This window comes from Fukomys damarensis, unplaced genomic scaffold (genome assembly GCF_012274545.1).
Source record: "Fukomys damarensis isolate Sample0158 unplaced genomic scaffold, DMR_v1.0_HiC HiC_scaffold_24, whole genome shotgun sequence".
NCBI classification, from domain to species: Eukaryota; Metazoa; Chordata; class Mammalia; order Rodentia; family Bathyergidae; genus Fukomys; species Fukomys damarensis.
In genome coordinates this window covers 46,492,577-46,511,040 of record NW_022900936.1, presented here as the reverse complement: position 1 = coordinate 46,511,040, position 18,464 = coordinate 46,492,577, and the positions used below count along the sequence as shown (strand labels likewise).

At 36.3% G+C, this 18,464-nt stretch overlaps 2 pseudogenes; both read left to right on the top strand.

Annotated features, from left to right (window-relative positions):
• The first annotated feature begins 196 nt into the window (after window positions 1-196).
• LOC104855824 lies at window positions 197-11,774 on the top strand (annotated as a pseudogene).
• Window positions 11,775-15,205: 3,431 nt separating this feature from the next.
• On the top strand, window positions 15,206-15,495 carry LOC104855678 (annotated as a pseudogene).
• Window positions 15,496-18,464: the final 2,969 nt, after the last annotated feature.

Here is an 18,464-nt window from a genome sequence, read left to right as displayed (position 1 = left end):
TTTTTTTAACACATACAAATCACATAGACCAGTTACCCCTGCAGCTTACAAAATCAAAAACTTTTTAACAAATTCATACATATCTTAGTTCACGATACAAATAACCTAAATTTTGAAGAAATCTTGTGTTGTAAAGTAATACTACATTTAACTTTTTCAAGTGAAACCGTTTCAAACTATATTTTCAACTAGGAACATGGATCCGTGGTTAAAAACAGGAAGTTTGACGAGTAAACTTGAAACCAGTGAAAATGCAGAAGATAATGAGGGAAATTCAGAAAAATATGAAACTGTCCACAGATGTGAGCTATGGAATGGTTCCTAAGTTTTCCCATAGAAACCTGATAGCAAAACACATGATTGCAATGTCCTGCCAAACAAGCAGCAAATCAACGGACGGCAATCACAGGCTCTTCTCACATGCTGATGGAAAGGGTTTTCCTCAGTATTTTAGAGATTTGATAAAGTTTTGCGACTTTTGTTTAAGAAATGCTATACTAATACCTATAAGACCATGATGCTAGCAGATTTTTGAAAAGCTAATCATGCAAAATTCAAATGCATCACAATTCAATGACAACCACAATCAAAAAAGCCAAATAAATTTTTCTTGATATTTTCCTCAAAGGCAGTTTTATAACACCCTTAGGAAGTGAACTTACATACTACTTCAAGCTAGAGGGAGACAGAAGAAAGAAAAACCTAAAAATCATTCTAAATAATTCATTTTCATACTTTAAAAAGCATGAACAACCAGGCATGGTGGTGCATGCCTGTAATGCCAGCACTCAGGAGGCTGAGGTAGGAGGATCACTAAGGAGTTCCGAGACCAGCATGGGCTACACAGTGAGTTCCAGAGCAGTCTCAATTGCATAGTGAGACCATATCTCAAAAAAAGCATGAACAACTATTTGGCTAAATGAAGTTTGGGTAAATGAATATTTTTTTACCTTGCATTTGAATTAGAATATCAATATTAATAATTTTGTCATTTCCTTGTTCTTTGCTTGCTATATTTTTATAATGGTACATTTGATGATAAAATGATAAAATGGTGAGTGAGCAGAATTTCCCTAAGCTGTTGGCATGTGTTCAAATCTAAGATACACAAGGCTGTAGGAGAGGTGACAATCGTGGTCGAAGCCATCACAAATTCTGAATGCCAAACAACTTATTCAGCATCTCAGAGAATGCATCTGATTTTCCAAATGTGTTCAGTGGAGCAGTCCATATTCTACATTATACTTTTAAATGTGTTATGAATACTATTCTTTTTAGAAACAGTCATGATGAAATCAAACCTTTCCAGCTACATGGATATATGCTGTATTAATTAGAAGAAAGGGCTGAAGAGGGTCAAACCTTAATTTTTAATCTTGAAGAATTTTTTAAAATCACGCTTAATTTGCCTGATCAAACCCCTTCTTGGATTTTTATCCAAGTACACACTTTTGATTTAAGGCTGTGAAATGAATGGCTTCTAGGAGCATAAAATATAACCATTATTAAATCCTAGTCCAGCCTAGCCGACTTGTCCCAGTGACACTAAGTAACCTGGCAAACCCAGGCAATCTCTGAGGTGCTTATCCTACTCTGGGATCCCACACTGGAAGAATCTGACTTTAAGAAGTTTTGTCACAACCTGTGGTCCATCTACTACAAGCCCTTTATTTAACAACATTGTGTATTCAGCATATAAAGTGCCAAACATTTAACCTTCTCCCTGCACTTAGGTTGTCTTAGAGATGCTTCTGTCAGTGTGACTACCATTGCACAAGAGCAAGAAATATTTGCGGGTCCTATCAGCCTGTCTGACACAGGCTGTGATTTGGGGTGCTCCTATAATGACTTACAGCCACTCTTTCCAGTACATTGTCATTTCCTCTCCCCACCCATTCTTTCCAGGGTATTTGCTCTCTGTTCAAAACACAATGCAAGTTGCCAACATATCTCCTATCATGGATACTTATCATCATACTACACCAAGAATTATAATGGAATTAGAATAGAGTCTGTTTTCGAAACTCCTCACTCTGTCATCATAATCTTGTTATTGCTGCTTTTCATAGGACATACACTTTGTATTTCCTACTTTTCTAATCCAATCCAAATAATGACCTCATGCTTCAAGTAAGCTGCCTTCTGTCTTCATCTTTTGCACATATTGTTATTCCCTTTCTTCTCTCCTTCTTCCTCTCATAAACAGTTATCTGAGTCTATGAGAATTCCACTTTCAAGAATGGTGTGCATAGCAGTTTTATCATTTTAATTGAGCCAAAGGGTATCGAGGGCCTAATAGATTAGATACCTCAAAACACAAGCACAGTTATTAGATATTATCTTTAAAAGCTTATGGTCTCATGGAGAGAGGAGTAAGTGAATGTGAACATGTTAATGACTAACCACTAAAATGCAGGATAACGTGAAGGTGAGAAGCAAAAATTATCTGTGGACTCAAAGGAGAGAGAAGTTCCAAGCATTTGGATGATCACGGAAAGCATCACAGTACAAATGAATTTCAAAGAGCCTATTTAGCATCATTTCAAACCCAAAAGAAGGGTAATAAAATAGAAAAGTAAGGAAGTTTTGAAGAACTAGGGAGTGGTACCACTTGGTCAAAATTCAGGCCATGTGTAGGAAAATCATGACACAACATCTTTAAAGATAACTTAGACCATATGTTTTCCTATCTCATTTTCTTGGAGATGATGAAACACTGAAGATTTCTGAGCAGTCAGCAAGCCAGAGGAAGATGAACCAGCCAACAGTGACCAAGTTAAACCCAAACGTCAGGACAGGAGCCAGACAGTGGTCCAGACAAGAAGCAATGCAGACCTATACTAAGGAATAAATAATATAAAGAAGGACAGAGAAAAAATATATGCCATGGGTACCTACCTACATGTCAGGAGCTACATAAGTCCCTTTGTACATAAATTCCATTTAATATAAAATAGAGGTAGAGGCATAAATACAAAAAAATGAAATTTTAAAAAAGAAAATAGAGGTGGATATAAGAGACATAACCAGGGTTAGGGTAGAGAATGAGATCATTACTTATTGAGAATAACAGGTAAAATGTGTAGCTCTCATCCAATCCTCTCAACTGGCCATACAGGGAATGTTATTTTATATATAAAAATACTAGAACTCTTTGAGCTTAAGTAACTTTCTCAAGGTAAAAAAGGTAGTAAGTAGCAAAACCATTATCTGAACTCAGACTTATCAGACCCCAAAATAAGTTCTCTCCCTACACTGTGTGTCATAAAACCTATAGAATCTTTCTTATTCAACAGTTTACTAAGTATGGCGCATGAAAAGTGAGGAAGAATAGAAAATTACAACTTTTGAAATGTGACTCATCTACAGTAGTGTCTAATAAAAATAAAATAGAGACAGTATCAGATGGAATTTGGAGTTTGGTGAATATAAGTTAATTAACTTCTTTCAGATATGCTAAATTACTTAAGTAGGAAAGCCTTAACAACATTTGGAAATTGTCAGGCTTAACAAATCATAAAAAGAGACAATTTTAGGTGAGAGAAAAATAGATCAAAGGAATTTAAGTGTAATGAAAAGATGTCAATTTCTCTGAGAAAAGAAGGTGGAGAAAATATTTTCATGATGAAGCAGTTAGTGAAGAAAATGAAAGAGAAGTCTTAAGAAAGACAAAGGAATCAGCGACTATATGGTATCACAGAGGCCATAGGAAGAGAAAGCTCAAAAAATTAAATTTCTTCAGAGAGAACAAGAAGAATGAGGAAAATTCACTAAACTCGTTGACGTAGAATTCTTGGTGACTTTACAGAGCACTTCATAGAAGACTAACAGTAGAAGTAGTATTACAAGGAGTTGAGAAGTGAGTGCATGAACAGGAAGTGAAAGCAGAGTTTACACTCTTTTAGAAGTGTAGTGGTGAAAGGAAGAGTGATAAGGCTGCCTTCTGCTGTAGTAGCAGGGTCAGAGGAGGGTTATTTTAGGATGAAGAAGGTTCTGACCATATTTGTCAGTGTAGGAGGAAAGATAGGGCTAAAAGATGGAGGAGCAAAACTGAGAAGGAGGTGATCAATAATAGAGTCAAGAGGAGTGTTCTTGGCAAGAAAGAGACCAGATTATGTTTTTCTGGGGTAGCAAAAGGGAAAAATGAGCAATCCATCAGAAGACTTTGAGAAAGTTCACATGGACTGGCTCATTCACAAAAAAAAAAAAAAAAAAAAAAAATGAGGCTAGGTAATACAAGACAGAGAAAGGAAGATTTACCCCAAATAATCAGAGCTCATGTTTTTAAAGGGCAAAAGGAAAAATGCTTATATAAATCAGAATATGAAATTCAATTTTTAACAATTTCCAAATGTTAATGATTTCTTTAGCTACCCCCTATAGCATTTATTCCATTTTTTTCAAGAATCTCTTAAACTTCAGGTTTTAATTTGGATGAGGAAGATAGCTTTTTGATCAGAAATAAAGAGAGTCTCTCGATTCTCATCTTTGTTCTTTTGAGGAGAATCTTCAGAATATTTACTTCAGTAAAATTTGCTGATCGCAATGTTTATTACCAAAGTGTCTAAATTATGTGGTGATTTCAATTGGTCCACAAGCTTAAAACACTATATTTTATCAAAGTATTACACTGCACAATGATTAACAGAACTTTTAAAATAAACTTAGTTTCTGGAGCTGTATTCCTCATCCTGTCTAGTCTCATTTTTAATCACTAAGAACTCAAATTCATTAATGTGGTATCCATATTAAATCTATCATATACATGAATGACTTTATGTAATACTCATTTAAGAACTATTACCATTGTCATTTTCCAAATAAGTAAGGATTAGGACAAGTGACTTCTCCAGGATATCATAACTAGTAATGGTAGAACCAATACCTGTCCTTGTCTGTTTTAAAAGCTTGTGCATCTAAAGAGCAAACTGTATTACATCGAAATTTAGTTGAATATTTTGTTATATATAATGTTTGTTTATCTTCTAATTTCTTTGGTTATATGAGAACTCTCATTTCTCCTTGGTTCTTTGCTGTATGTGTATAAATACTGAGCTACAGATATAGTTCAGTGGTAGAAACCTGGGTTTGATTGAAGGCACCTAAAGAAAGAAAGAAGAAAGAAGGAACATATTCCTTGAGATCAGATATAAAATCCAATATTCTTGGAACAGTCTGGAACATTGTTCATACTGAGAAGTAAATGAAAGCAAATTGAAATAATAAAATAAATTTTAAGAGATTAATCTTGGGACATGAGGGTAACTCAGTGGATTAATCTTATTCTGTTTTTTGTCACATTGGGTTTATTTTTACTACTATTTCTGTACTCAGAGCCCTTGGTCTGAAGAGAATATCCAAGATTGAGTGTGGCTGTTATTATGAATATATCACTGGAAAAACAGCTTCTATAAACAAAACTGTTTGTCAGGTATGTGACTACAGTGAAGATGAAGAGATTCTTATCATCAACAATTACCCAGGAAGATTTGAGCTGAGAATTTAATTCCTTTAGAGCCAATGTTCACCAGCTAATTCAGTGGCCATTTATTGAGTACGTTCTTTGCTTAATCCAATTTCTGTCATAGATAGCTTCTCAAGCAAGTGTGACAGGCAGGTATTACTCAGTTAAAGAACAGCCTGGTAGAAAGGATGGCTAAGCAGCAGCTTGACACTTTTTCATCATTAGTATGTATTTATTTCAACCTAACTTCCCAAGATGGGCTCATTTCCTTTTTGCATCAACATGAAGCCTCCAATGAAACCACACAGTGTATTTCATTTCAAAACGAAACTCATCACACAGCTAAGTAATGAGTCATCTTCAGAGACCATGAAATTTCAATCCCAGTGGTTTTAAAACTCATTGGGTCTTTTCCATCATTAAGCTACATTGTGTATCTTGGGCTGAACTTTTGATCATTAACTTTAGTTTAGATGATAGTTGTCAGAATGGCTAATCTTTGTATTATAATGATAAAACTTGGCACTTTCCAATCCCTAAAAACTGAGTTTGGGTCTAAGAGGAAAGTAAGGATAGTGGAGGAAATTAGAAATTTGATCACAATATTTCCATGGTGACTAGCCTCACAGCCTAACCTATATTACCATTTTACTGTATTATATGCTCTATAAAAACTTTTTAGTTTTTATTTTATTGTTTGTTCTTATTTTTGTTTTTGTTTTCATTATGTGGTGTTGGAGATTGAACCTGGGGCTTTGCACTCCCTAAGCAAAGGCTCTGCCACTGAGCCACACAAACAGCCCCAAATTTTTATAAACAAATAAAAAGCTATGTTCTTTTATTTTAGAATGCTAAGTAAATAAGCAATCCAGGAAATATTAAAGAGTAAAAACTCAGGTCGATAACATTTCATAATTTTTGAAAATGTCACAAATGTTGCTTCCTAGGCAGTATGGGTGATATTATAATTGTTCATCTGTTTTTCATTCTTCTTTTGGGGAAAAAAGCCTCCATGATTTCTCAGGGTCAAAACATATGTCATTGTGAACCAACACTAGCAAAGATCATTAGATTTTATTGACCTCGAGCTGACACACTAAAACAAATCTACATATTACAAAAGGGGAGAGAGACTAAAAGTATACTTCTATAATGCAAAAATTAATTTATCTTTACATCAACTTCTAGCTCATGTTTCAAAAGGTTGTTTTGTTTTGTTTTTTTTGCTTAGACTTTTTTTCAGCTTTAATTGAGTTTATTGGTACATTTTAGGTATACAGTACTGTTACATTCATTGTTGGGATCTTGTACCTCTACATGACAAGTCTTGGTTCTCATTTTTTTCCCCTTGTCCCTGCCCTCCCTTCACCCCCTCCTCCCTTCCCCATCTACAACTGCTTTATTTCCATCTTTTCATTATCTCACAATTTTTTCTTTTCCCTTTTTACCCTTCCCCTACTCGTCCCACCTTCCCTACACCTTTAGCTCCTTTCTTCCCATTTCTCAATGTCAGTAATCTTATTAGGATCTTATGCATTATTGCAGATTATTCACACCTGAAAAACTATTCAGTATTTACACGTGTGCCTTATTTATTTCACTTAGTAGTATATCTTCAATATGTATCCATTTTCCTATGAATGAATCTATTTCTATAAAATGGAATATTACTCAGTCATAAAGAATGAGAAAATAGATTCAAAAATATTTTTGTGTGTATTTGAGCACACCAAATTTTCTATGTGGTAGAGGTTGCAGGACTAATTCAATCTCACCAGTCTTCACTTCAGCATTTTCACCTCAGAACTCCTTCCCTTCATTATCACTGTCTCCTTGACAGTTGTGAACATATGTCCCAAGCTAAGGTTATGAAAAGACTCCACAGATGAGCCAGAAATTTTAAAATCTCCATAGAGGCCAGGTCCAAGGCAAATCAGGTCACAAGTAAGCCACATAACTTCTAATGGCACTGATATACAGAAAGACAAAGGTAGTTAAGGCAATATTCACTGGAAAATCCTAACAAATCACCAACTATATAACAAACAAGGAAACAGATGGCACATACTCAACCTCCTTATCCTCTGTAAAACAGAGGTGATAATAAATCAGATAGAGATTCTTAGACTTCACAACTTACAATAGTTTGGTTTTGATCAAAATCAAGATCTTTCCTAAATACTTACCAGCTAGAAAGATGGATAAGATACAAAACCACTTCACTGTGAAATCCTTTATTGGCCCTGTCAATTTTAATGCACACCTAGATCAAATCTTAGCTTCTCTTTCTTTCTTTATAATGTAATCACATCTTACTTCAGGAGGAGGTGAACAAGCTCACAGAGTAAAAACTGATGTAATTCAAAATGCCCTTGAAAACCATTTAAGTCTCCCATAGAGTTAAATGCCTTCTATAGTTGACTTTATAAGTTCCTCTAATATTTCTCTAGGACTTTAGATCAATTTTTCAATTCCTATATTGAGTGTGTCAACAAATCTTTCACCATTCACTTATCAAATCCCTTTAAAATCTGTTTCATGTCTTTATTGATGGTCAGGAAACCCTTAAAATCATTCGTACAATCTTTCTTTGGATTTTTTTCCAAAAACATTGACTATTTTAGGCTTGACTGAATCTTTTCACTTGCAGTACAAATAACTGCACTAGTTGTCCTAACCCTGACGCCCATCTTTCTGTCTTCCCACCTCCATCACTGTCTCTCTGTCCCCGCCATGTTCAATTCAGATTAATTAAAATAAAAATCTCTTATATTGAGGGAATATGCTCAAGAAGCATTCATAAACCTATTTGCCTTTCTTTCATAACTTTTTTATTGTTCTCGCTTATCCATTCCTTTATGTACTTATGCATTCCACACATATTCAGCTTGCAAAACTACATACCAGTCTCCATTCCAGGTATGGGGGATCCATCAGTGTTTACATTAGGGCAAGTTCCTACTCTTGAGGAACTTCCTTTCCAGTGGAGTAGACAGTAGAAGGATGTATTCCTAGTAGACTTTAAGACAGATTTGAGTGTTGAAAGGGCCGAATGGTCAGACAAGGGCACTGAAAAGTGATATTGAGCAAAGATCAAAGAAAGCACTGAAATGAGTCATGTGAGTATCTATTGAAATAGTGTTCAAGACAGAAGCAGCACCAAGGTAAAGGCTGTAACAAGAGTGTAGGATTAGAGAGTTGCAAAAGCAGCAAGTAAACTTCCTATATGGATGAAGTTAAGCTTAAAGGATAAAATGGTATGCATTTGAAAGTTGGCCAGAATCAAGAACTATGGGATCCTATCTATGAATACAAAGCCCTGAGTATGTATGACTCTTGACCAGGGAAGTGGCATGATCTGACTGAGGCACTTTAGAATGATGTTCTCCAGTTGTCATGTGGAAATAGTGGGAGTGAGTGGTGTAGAGTGGAAGACAATAGACAGAGAAGGACCCTGCCCGCCATACCCTAGCGCCTCCTAATATCACAAATTTGTGTTTTCCAGGATTTAACTTATCTGTTAGGGAAAAGTGAAGAAGTCTGTTTACGTGGTTTTTGTTAATAAACTATACAACTTTCACACTCCCTCTTTCCCACTGTCAGGTCCAACTCCTACAATGAAACCAGCTGGAAGACTCGCCCTGAAACCATTGCTCCCTGACACATGGGATCCTTCAGCACCTAGAAGTCACCTAGATTCAGGTGACTTAACTGGATCTTATACCATTTCAAATATAGGATTTCACCTTTTGACCTTCTTTTACACCAAAGAACTTCTAAAAGCTTTATCAAAAAATATAATTCAGGGGCCAGGGATTTGGCTCAATGGTTCCACAGCCTGCCTCTCAAAAGGGCCCAAGTCTGATTCCCAGTACCACACACATACATACACATGCACACAGGACCAGGGATTTAACTTAGTGTTTCACTGCCTGCTTCGCAATTGCAAGGTCCTGAGTTCGATCTCCTGGTACCACACACACACACACACACACACACACACAAACATAATTCAGTAGTCCTCTCCCTATCCATGAGGAATACATTCCAAAATCTCCAGATGTATGCCTGAAACCTTGGCTAGTACTAAAGCCTACATATACTCTGCTGTTTACTATATATACAGATCTATGATAAAGTTTCATTTATGTGTGCTTTGACAGAACAGTAAAGGGCATAACTAATAAAAGAATAGAACAATTATAATAATATACTGTAATAATTATTTATTCAAAATTTTCAACTTAGTATCTTAAGACAAGATTTAATTATGATTAGCTAAAAAGGTAGAGAGCAAGACCATATATAAGGGGAATTACCATAGATTGTAATCTGAAACTCAATGTCAGTTTCTTCAGAAAAAAGATAAATATTTGTACTAATAAAGTAACATGTATTTAATATGGACAGAAATATATCTCAGAAGCACAGAGTATGCATATAATAGTCAAGACCCTGTGGAAGGCCCAATGGACTTCAGGGCATTGCTATTCATTCTTTGGCAGGCTCCCTTTGACCTATTTGAGAACAAGAAGAAGAACATCAAACGCTATGTCCATCTCGTGTTTATCATAAACAGCTGTGATGAGTTGACCCCTGAGTACCCAAACTTTATCTATGGTATGGTCAACTCAGAGGACCTGCCCCTAAACATCTCCCAAGAAATGCTTCAGCAGAGCAAGATCTTGAAAATCATCTGCAAGAACATTGTTTTAAAAATGCCTTGAGCTCTTCTCTGAGTTGGTAGAATACAAGGAGAACTACAAGAAATTCTACAAGCCATTCTCAAAAAAATCTAAAGTTTGGAATCTATAACAGCTCCACTAACAAGTGATACCTTTCCAAGCTACTGCACTATCATACCTCTAAGTCTGGAGATGAGATGATGTCCCTGTCTAATATGTATCTCACATGAAGGAGACACAAAAGTCCATCTACTACAACACTGGTAAGAGCAAGGAGCGGGTGGCCCATTCTTCCTTGGTAGAGTGCATGCAGAAACAGCTTCAAGGTGGTGTGCATAACTGAGCCCATGGATAAATATTACATGCAGCAGCTTATGGAATTTGATAGGAAAATCCTTGTCTCCATGACCCAGAAGGCCTAGAGCTGCTTGAGGATGAGGAGGAAAGAAAAAAATGGAGAAGAGCAAGGCCAAATTTGAGAACCTGCGCAAACTCATGAAGGAAATCTTGGATAAGAAGGCTGAGAAAGTGACAATCTTCAATAGGCTTGTGCCTTCACTCTGCTGCATCCTACTAGCACCTACAGCTAGACAGCCAATATAGAGCAGGTCATGAAGGCCTGGGCCCTCCATGACAATTCTACCACAGGTTATGCAATGGCCAAGAAACACCTAGAGATCAAACCTGACCATCATGGAGGGTCCATGGCAGAAGGCTGAAGCTGACAAGAATGACAAGGCCATCAATGATGTGGTGGTGCTGCTGTTTCAGACAATTCTGCTGTCTTCCTGGAGGACCCCCACTATAGGGAACAGGAAAAGGGGATGTTACCAGAGCTGCTGCAGTGGTTCCTGGTCTCCAGTGAGCCACATCAGCATAAGATGAATTAAAGAATCAAGATGGAAAATAAGACTTAGAGAAGAAGCTAGGTTCTGTTCCTGATCAATGCTCCTCTAGGCAGCAAAGACAAAGGCACCCCGAGCTTGCCACTATTTATTAGGCTCATGGAGAGTAATAGATGACCCAGAGGGCAGCAATAATCCTAAATTGACAAGGACCTTACAACCCGAGGAAGTACCATATGTCTCAGAGGATGGTGGTAATCCTATGACCATGAGGATATTATGCTGATGAAGATCTTAGGTTGATGAGAAGCTTATGTTGATTAGGATGGTAAGATAACAAAGACTTTCTTACAACAGTAGATGAGATGAGTTTAGCTAATAAGGAATTTGTCCCTCCTAGGTAGTTCTCAGGAAGCCAGGATATCTTCAGATGATCTAATCTTGCCCTTGAGTATTATGAGACTATTGAGGTCTCAGCTGTGACCAGAGGGAAAAACAGAATTATGGTTCAGCATGTCATATCCAGCTGTAGGCAAGAAGATCAGGCCTAATCATAATTTAATTGTGAAATGATTTTTCCCAAAAATTATGTAGAATAGCTCCTGACACCCCATACCCACTCCTGCATGATCCATCTACTGCTCCATCTACTGCATGTTCAAACTGGGCCAGGGCATCGATGAAGCTGAGGTGATCACAGAGGAGTCCAATGCTGCTGTTCCTGATGAGATCCCTCCACTCACAGAGAATGAGGATGCAAATTGGATAGAAGTCAGTTAAGACTTCCACTGTGCCCTCTGTATAGTGTCTTCATGCTGCCCCCAGCAGCCCGAGAGGTGCTATCCCTTCTTGCTCCCTCTGCTGAGGTCTAGTGGTTTCTCCTGCCCTGTGTTGAAAGCAGGAAGCAAAGGCCACAAGTCCCTATTGACTCCATAATTTGACAGCAGGGTTGGATGTTGTGTGCTGTTATCTATTTTTTGTTTCTTTTGTTCTAATATTAAAGTACGTGAAGCAAAGAAGATATAGTTTTACACAAAAAAAAATAAAATCTAGTTGTTTTGATCATGGCACACACACACACATAGATAGATAGATAGATAGATAGATAGATAGATAGATAGATAGATAGATTTATATAGATAGATATATAAATATCTAGAGAGAGAGAGAGTTACTTTTTCATCAAATTCGGATCATGAGGAAGATGAGCAAGCAGGCCTCCTCCTGAGAAATAATGATTCTTCATATGTGGATATGTTTTTACAACATATTGTTTAAGATTTGTAAAAAGAAATTCAATATGTTTTAAATTTCTTTGTTAAACACCACTTTAGATAAAACTTTTAGTTCTAGGAGAAGTCTTAAGAATGTAACAGATTGAGTTTTAAATCTGTAAGAAGTAACTTTTACTTTACCTTTTTCATATTTAGACACAAAAATGAGTTTTCAAATTAAAAAATTAAAAATGTACCTAATGCAAAATATAAAACATAGCATAAACTATCATTAAAATATATATATATATAATGAAATACAACTATAGAAATTGTTATCAAGTATGTCTGGGGTATTTTTCTTTAAACCTTCCAGCAACCCTATTACCTACCTCACCTAATCCTTTCTAATCACTGAGTGCTGATCAACTACTTGAGTATATCTATTGCCTACTAGGGTCATTCCAAACAAAGTAGAATTAATTATTTAAGCAATGTGGTTCCATTGAAGATTTAAGAGAAGAATGATGTCATTTTTTAACATTCGCTCATTCACATGTTTGTTGTCAGCACTATACTAAACAATGGAACTACAACAACAAATAAGACATATCCTGTGCCCTTATAGACCAATGTGACTGTTATATGGAAAATAGCTGGTAGGGAGCCAAGGCCAGGGGTGAAAGGCAGTAGCCACATTTTCTCATGATCTGGAAAAAAGATAGTGAAGATAAAGAAACCCAAAGGACATGTCAGAAATATAATTAACAAGACTCTGTCACTCACTTTACTGACAACTTTCCTTACTTATCAGTCTCACTTATTTCCTCTGGGATTTTCTTTATAAAAGTTTATAGCATTTTAGAACCCTGCAAATGATCCAAGTTCAGAGAAAGCTTTCCTCAGTAACCTGCTTAATTTGCCTAGAAATAAATAGAATATATATTGCCCATGAGTTTATTCAAGGTACCTAGATATGGTACCAAAGAAGAAGAAATACTTTCAGGAAAGCTTTGAAAAACAAAGCTCTGTTTTATAATGGCCATGGAAACAAAATAAAGGTACTCAAGTGTTCATTAAATAGACAGTCTTCATTACTTTTAATAAAGTATTTCCTGTGCAGCACTCTCTAGTACTTCATGGAAAAACTCAGGGCTAAATTTTGGCACAATCTCAATCTGGCAGGCATGATGTTTGGCTGACCTATAAAGCTGCCTTTCTCCTGTGACCTCCTCAAAAAAAATGCAGACTACTTCAGAACACATCCTAAAATGAATAGTCCTTGTCAAGGGGAAGTTCTCTCTCTTTTTTTTTTTAGTTTTTCTCTGTCTATGATTTATTTAATAATAAAAAGTTTTATTGATAATACTCAATAAAAATTTCAATATAGTTTTATGTAGAACTTTTTAAGCTAAAGAAGAAAAATAGTAACAAGAACAAGAACAAGATGGGATATCTTCCCTAGATATTATCAAAATTCATCACCCTTAAAAACAATATAGTGTTTTTTTAAATTACTGTATATTAGAAATACTCAATAGTTACATTCATTCGAGAGGATGGGTACATATATACATCATAGCTTCATCGTTTTCATTCCCTTTACACTAATTTCCCATCCTCTCCCTTCACCACCTTCCTCTGATTCCTCCCCCCACCATTTCCAAAAAGTCTGTTTCCTATCATCTCTCCTTTATTTCACTCTTTATATTTCAGGTTTCTCATGTAAGAAAAACCATGCAACATTTAACTTTCTGTGTCTGACTTATTTCACTTAACATTAGGTCTCAAGATTCATTCATTTCCTGTAAATAACATAATTTCATTCTTCTCTGTGGCCAAATAGTATTCCATTCAATATTATATTTCCTTTATCCACTTATCTATTCATGGGCATGTAGGCAGTTTCCAGATCTTAGCTACTATGAATTGACCTGCTGTAAATACAAGTATGCATATATAACTAAAGTCTTGAAGTATAAACTGCCTGTTTGTCCTTATTTTTTTCATTATCTATCTACCTAACAAACCTCCTGGAAACACAATGGCATAAAATAACATTGCTATTGTATTCCTGAAAATTCTACCACAGAGGGTGACTTACCTTATCTAAGTGACAACTGGGCCCCAGCTATGATGATTCCAAAGGCTGTCAAGTGACCCAATGGATACATCTGGGGAAGCAAGGATAGAAAAATCCACTTTCAATCTTCTTTCCTTTTCTTTTTTTCCCTTGGGGAGGGAGGGTTGTTCTGGGGATTGAACTCAGGTGCAGGCATGGTGCCACTGAGCTAAGTCCCCAGCCCTCAATTTTTTCTTTGATCACACAGCTGACACTTGTTCCGGGGTGAATAAGAGCAAGTTCAGCTGAGGCTGACAACCAGCGTCCCTACAAGGCTTGTCCAGCACTCCTTTCACGCTGGTTCAGAGCTCCAAGAGCAAGTTCTCCTATGAACAAAGGAAAAGCTGCATCACCTTTTGTGACCCAATCCCACAAATCAAGATTGAAGTGTGAGGGACTTAGAGCCCACTTCCTGATAAGATGAATGTCAAAGAATAACAAATACACCTTGAGGCCACACTCTTAAGTGAAATAAATAGGACACACATGTGTAAATACCAAATAGTTTTTCTGGTGTGAAAAACTAAAAGTGTAAATAAGGTTCAAATTGTATAATTGACAATTTCAAATAGGAAGAAAAGGTCTAAAGGAGTAGGGGAAGTGGGAAGGGTAAGGGAAAGAAAGAAGGGAAAAAGAAAAAATACAAGAGGAAAAAGTGGAAACAAAGTATTTGCAAATAGGGAAGGGTGGAGGAGGTGAAGGGAGGGCAGGGCAATGGGGAAAAAATAAAAACTAAGATACATCATGTAAAGGTACAAGATCCCAATGATTAATGTAACTGTATTATATACCTAAAATGTACCGATAAACTTAATAGAGACGTGCCTGTGGAGAGTTGGTGCGAAGTCCGTTTTGGCAAGCGTGGTTGAGCTGCGATGGATTCTTCTTCAGCGTCTTCCACAATGGGGTGGGGCACAGTGGACCCGCAGCTGCAGCATTTCAACGAGGTGGGGGCTCAGAAGCAGCGCCTCCAGCAGCTGGTGCACCAGATGACTGAACGTTGTTGGGAAAGTACGAACAAGTCTGGGCCAAAGTTGGACAGTCGGGCTGAGGTCTGCTTTGTGAACTGCACTGAGCGCTTCATGGATACAAGCCGGTTCATCTCGAATCGACTGGAGCAGACCCAGAATCCAAGACAGTCTTCTCAGAAAGCCTTTCTGACTGATTTCAGCATTACCTCTTTGGAAAAGGAAGGTAGTTCAAGAAATGAAGAGCTATTGATGGGATGGTTGAAGAAATGGCTATGGATGTACTGACACCCACTTTTTGTCATTTAAGGGACACCTTATCATCAAATTTTCATGTGGCGTTTTAGGTTGCATGTGTATTTGGTTGCATTTTTAATGCCAACCTTGTGATTGAGGATGAATGTGAAATTATTAGATGTATATTACTGTACATGGGACTATGCTTTTCTCAGCCAGTCTAAAGTTTTTGCCTATGAATCCAAATTTCTATAGACAGTTCAAATTCTAAAATGTAAGGTCAGTAAACTATATGTAGAAATAGCCTTTACATGGAACAGAGGAAAGCAACTGATGGTCCTTTGAAAGAATTTTTCCCCACATTAATACTGTAGTTAAAAATTTTTTATCCTAGGGTGATTTGATTCCAAAGACTATGTAACAGCATGGCGCTTCTTGTACTTCAGAGCCCCTCCCACATCAGTGGTGTTAAGGATTGAACCCAGGGCCTCATACATGCTAGGCAAGTACTCTGCCACTGAGGTACCTACATCCCCAGCTCAACCTTATTTTTGTGAGCACCTTCTAGACTCAAGATTGATAGGGAAAGTTCTAGTGTCTTCATCTTCATTTTATGTAAGATTATTTAGATTCACTGATGTCAAGGATTACATTTTGATATGGTTTGAGTGTGTCTCCCAAGGGTTCATTTAAAATAGATATATTAGAACTCATGGCATTTGAGAAATCAGAATTTATTAAATTTTACATTCATGACTAGTGGAAGCAAACTTATCAAAAATATTTTCATTAAAATTAGAAGCTTAAGTCTAAATTGCCTGGATGAAAAAGCTCAGCTGGCGGAAGAGGACGTAGAACTTGAGGGAAATTCTAGTTATCTGGTGCAATTTAAAAGCAAGTAAACATTGAAGAATCTCTGGAGGTGAGAATCACTAGGTAGACATGGGCTATGTAGTCATTTCATGCTAAGGAGTGTGCATGTGTGTGTGTGTGTGTGTGTGTGTGTGTGTGTGTGTGTGTGTTTTGCTGGCGATGTAATGCAAAGCCTGACACGTGCTAAGTGAACCCTCTCAATGAGTTACATCCCCAGCCTTGGATTTTATTTTGAATGTTATGTGAAACCTCTAACATTTTAAGCATGTGTTTTAGGAAGATTATAATCACATGAGTACTGAACACGAAAAGAGGATAAGACTGGAATTAGAAACCTGGTAGATTTAAAGTAGAAAGATAATTCCAAGCCAGTTATGGTGGCACAGCCTTGTGATCCCAGGACTCAGGAGACTGAGGCAGGAGGATAGCTGTGAGTTTGTGGCCAGCCTGGGCTACAGAGTGAGTTCAAGCCCAGCCTGAGATACACAGTGAAACCCTATCTTTAAAAAAAAAGAGAGAGAGAGATGTGATTCCAAGATGGATAGGCTACGTTTTGATGATTAAATATGAAAAGTAAGAGGAAACCAATTAGGTAGATGAATCACTCAAGTTTCACCATAAGCAACCTGTTCTTTATCTATATCATATGTTTATTCTTAAAATATGTGAAAAGAAATAAATTTCACCCACTCTTGGTATCCATTATCAATATAAGACATTATCAAATTATTGAAAAATAATTTCAGGAAGAAATAACTAAAAGGAATGAAGAGGGATATTTAATATTAATTGTCGTATTTCTTTAAAAATATAACATAATTTTTATGTTAGATACCATCAAAATATGCCATGCCAAATATAATAAACAGTCATCCCTTGGTAACTGTGGGGGATTGGTTCCAGGACCTTTGCAGATACCAAAATCTGAGGATGATCAAGTCCATTAAATGCCATTCCTCTAAATTATCTCTAAATTACCTATAATATTTAATGCAATGTAAACATTACATAAATAATTGTATTATATAGGAGATAATAAAGAAAAGGTCAATATGGGTTTAGTACAAAAAATAAACTCGATGGAATAAAAGAATAACAAATAAATAGACAAAATAATAATATATAATAGATATAAAAGACAAAGCCAAAATTTTATAATTAAAAAACTAGGGCCGGGGATTTAGCTCACCGGTTCCGGGGCCTGCCTCAGGAAGAGATTGCCGTGCAGTGCATTTCTATCATAGAACTACACTATGTCACCAGTGTTTACACTCAAAACAGAAACAGAAATTTCAATATATTTAATTCGTATTTGAAATAAATTTTGCATGCTTTCCAAAGAAATATATAAAAAAAAAACTAATATAACTGACAGACCTCTGATAAGATGGATTATGAAAATAAAAGCACAAATAATGGCTAGGGCATATAGCTCAGTGGTACAGTACTTTACTAGCACACAGAAAGCTAGCACCAAAAAGCACAAATAATATCAAGAATTTAAGAAGGTTTTAAAAATCTGAAAACTTACATGACTTCTAAATTTTTTTAGAAAACTATCACCTAAAACCAGTTCAAAAAAGAAGTTTTGTAACCATTAAAAATATTGGATCAGCAACTTAGCCACTTTTGTAGGCTTCTATGATATTTGTTCCTCTTTGTTTTGTGTGTGTGTGTGTGTGTGTGTGTGTTTGTGTGTTGCTGAGGATTGAACCCAAGCCCTCATTCATGTTAAACATGCACTCTACCCCAAGCTATCCCCTCAGCCCCAGGCAATTGATTCCCTTATAGTGCAAGAATATTTGTTTATTGAAGGTGTATAAATTGGTTTTTATATGATTTAAGTATATTTTAACATGAGACACATAATTTAACATTAGAGAAAATATATTCCTCATTTCTTTTTCTAAGCCTTATATACTGCTTATTTCAAAAATTGCCAAAGGCAATACAAAGAAGGAAAGTTGTAGGCCAGTTTCAATCATCCACACAGATATTAAAAAAACAACCAAATATAAGTTAATCAAGTCATCCCTAAAAGGTTCTCTACTCTACT